This window comes from Belonocnema kinseyi, chromosome 1 (genome assembly GCF_010883055.1).
Source record: "Belonocnema kinseyi isolate 2016_QV_RU_SX_M_011 chromosome 1, B_treatae_v1, whole genome shotgun sequence".
Lineage (NCBI taxonomy): Eukaryota > Metazoa > Arthropoda > Insecta > Hymenoptera > Cynipidae > Belonocnema > Belonocnema kinseyi.
The window spans coordinates 93,791,844-93,795,702 of record NC_046657.1 but is presented as its reverse complement, the minus strand read 5'-3'; positions in this window follow the sequence as shown (position 1 = coordinate 93,795,702).

Genomic DNA, 3,859 nt, shown 5'->3' with positions numbered 1-3,859 from the left:
GTTTTCTTCTGATTTTAAACCTATTCATACACTGTAATAAAATTTTGATTGATATTTGGAATGAGTTGTTGGATTCTAAACCACTTTAACGCGCTTTAAATTTATGTTAGTTAAAACTCATTAAAATTGCTATGAAAACAATTTAAAATTTTATAGATTGCTATTGATAGATCATGAAATGTCATTCGATGCATCTCGAAGATTCGAACAAACATGTCAGATACCGTAGTGTTTTATTTCCAATATCAACTAAGCATTTCTGATATAAACATAGTAAACATTTTGTTTGAAACTTTATCCATCAGTTCGTCGCGATTAGTTTTATAATAAAAGTTCGAAGAAGCGATATTTCCACATAAAACAAGTGCTACCAATTTTTAGATTTAAGTACATCATTTTATCAAATATTTTAAGCTTTGAGTTTAAAAACACATCTATAATAAGGAAAGAATTTCTCTTTTTTTGGCATTACTGGGGCATTAGAGGGGTTCTATATGAGTGAAAATAAAAAAATTAAAGTCAGCATAATTTGCTTAAAAAATTGATTTAACCCAAGTGCATACGTGGTCAAAATCACGGTAAAGTGCATCGTGGGTATTAAACACCCCAGCGTATTTATTATGTATTGTTTAATACCTATTGAATATTTTGTCCTATTAAAATTATCCGATATAGTTTGAGGTATCTTTCACAAGGCAGAGTTGATTTTATAGCCATTTATTTATTTTAAGTTTGCTAAAAAACATTATTGAGAAAAAGTGAAAAAACGGGCTTTTTTTACTTAAAAATTCATGACTCATGCAATTTTAATTATTTTAACCTGAAAATTTATGACTATACTTTTGAAACAATGTACTTTCATAAAAAAATATTGCAACATGGGTGCTTTCAAAAAAGATATTTATTTGCACAGTTGAAAAGTCAATTTTATGATACAATAATGAACAAGATTTTTCGCTTTTAAATCGATTTATTATTATAAAAATTGAGGAACTTTAACATGCAATACCATAAAAATACAAGAAATTAAAGACAGAGACATATATAGCTGTATTTTAACAATTATATTTTATTCAAAACATGCACAGTCTGCTTTCGCATGACGCGCTGCCGTAAGTTATAAACCATCTACAAACAAAACAAGTATGAAATAATCGAAGAAAATCATTACTTCACTTCATGTGATATACTTACGTTCGAAAATAAACAAAAATCAATAAAATTTCCAAAAAAATGTGCTCCAAAATTACTCTTTTACTCACCAAGTGCACACTGGGTGTTTAAAACCCCGCTATTTTTTTACCCCCACTTTCAGCAGCTGCTGCTAGTAGACTGACGCTTGACGCAGTATGCTAAACGACTTTTCGGGCATCTGTTACCTACAATGCACTTTAAGGGTTAAATGATTTCGATTTTACAGAATTTTTTTTCACTCTCATCAAAACTTCCGACTTTCTTGATTATCTAGCCTATACTTCTACCCTTTAAATGTTAAACAATAGAACCGGTGTAAATACTTTTTAAAACTATGCAAAAATTGTATAATTTGTATGAATAGTCATATTCGCTTCAAATATATTTTAAACGAGAATTTTTATTTAAAAAATGATGAAAATATTAGAATGAAAACTCTTTTTGTGGCTAACTTAACTCACATTCATAAGAAAAATGGCATGACCGACAGACAAAATAATGAACAAAAAAATTTAATTACGTAGATTTATATTATTTGGGGAAGACCATCCTACAATACATAATTATGTTACAGCAGATAATCATTCATTTAATATATTAATATATATATAATTAAAAATTTGTCATAAGGACAATCGCAGGATTTCGCCGGGAGCGAGTGCTAATCTGAAAAATTGCATCCGCTTCCAGCGAAATCGCGGTAAAATTTCAGCCATAACCACGTCTCACAACCGTGAGATAAGTGGTTATCACAACCGTGAGATAGGTGGTTATGGTAGCAGAGCGTGTATATATATGTATACAGGGTGGACACGCTGGGGCTTACATACATGGCGATCTGAATGCTACTCGAATTGCACAACAGCAGGGGATAAGCCATTATACAGGGATATTTGCATATTTCGCGCCTTTAAAATTGCATTCGGATTGGCCATTCGGCCAAGTCCGTGCATCTTCGGATCCAGTTTATCATAGTTTCCATGGTTGCGTTCGAAACTTCAAATGGATACAAGTATCAAAACAACATAGGTTATGTTACATATTAATTACAAATAATAAAAGTGTTTAATTAATAATAAAGTGAGACATGTGACCTGATAAGTAAACGTCAGTTTTCTTTTGTGCCAATAATATTATGGAATGGCTGCTGACTGACAAATACTATAAAATGGTAATAATATTCTGCGATTTTAGTGGGCGAAGAGTGAATTGTGTTTAACGCTTATTTGCGACATAAAAAAGGTATGTTATAAATAGACAGGATATGTTTTAAATAAAGTGAATAAAATATTACATGCGAAAACTTTCAATTGACATTACCTACAATTTCTTACAGCGATTTGGGTGAAAAGGTGAATCCGAACATAACCTCGAAATAATGACAGATCGGCCCGGCATGTTTATGATACTTTCGATTGATTATTATTTACCAAAGAAATCTTTTGTGGTTTTGTATATTTATTACTGGCAGTCTCGGCAGTAATAATTTAAACAATAATTATTTAACAATCCTGACTTATTCATAATTTTAATAAGTAACACTTTATTCCTGAAATTAATAACTGATTTCCATTGTTTTTTTTCACAGATCGATCATAGATGAAATACGAGTACACATCAGGAAATGCAGATGGATTTTGTGCATTCCAGCTGGTTCATTTCAATGAACATCATTGAAAAATCATTACCTCTAGACCTTATCCCAAGACTGGGGATTGAGCAGCCTAAATTTAATTCTAATTCAATCTGATGTTATAGGTGTATCAAAAAATATCTCGAGGTAATTTGTCTTGTCTGAATTTTAATTAATAAAATATTTAGGGATTTTTTTGTATTTAAAAAAAATGTGTTCTCTAGATCTCATCCTAAAATTTTGTTTGATCAACCAATAAAATAAATTAGAGACTCGTTGGTGATAGAATTGTATCAGAAATAAATCTAAACAAGATATTTTAGGCCTGAAATGTTATTTCAATTTTTGTTTAAATTATTCTATTTTCGAAAAATGCTATTTCTGGATCTGATTTCCAAACTGGCATTCAATCAGCCTCGAAAATTAATTCTAATTCATTTTGATGGTATAGGTTTATCAAAAATATATCTCCGAAAAATTCAACTTGCCTGAATTTTAATTAATAAAATATTCAGGGATTTTTTTTGTATTTCAGAAAATGTTTTCTCTGGACCTCATCCTAAAACTTGATTTAGTTAACCAACAAAATAAATTAGAGACTCGTTGGTGATAGAATTGTATCAGAAATAAATCTAGACAAGATATTTTAGGCCAGACATGTTATTCCAATTTTTTTAGAAATTATTCTATTTTCGAAAAATGCTATCTCTGGATCTGATTTCCAAACTGGTATTCAATCAGCCTCAAAAATTAATTCTTATTCATTTTGATGGTATAGCTATGTCAAAAAGATATCTTGAAGAAATTTAACTTGCCTGAATTTAAATTAATATAATATTTAGGGATTTTTTTTTGTATTTTAGAAAATGTTTTCTCAGAAACTCATATTAAAATTTGGTTCAGTCAAACAATAAAATAAACTAGAGACTTGTTGGTGATAGAATTGTATCAGAAATAAATCTAGACAAGATATTTTAGGCCAGACATGTTATTCCAATTTTTTTAGAAATTATTCTATTTTCGAAAAATGCT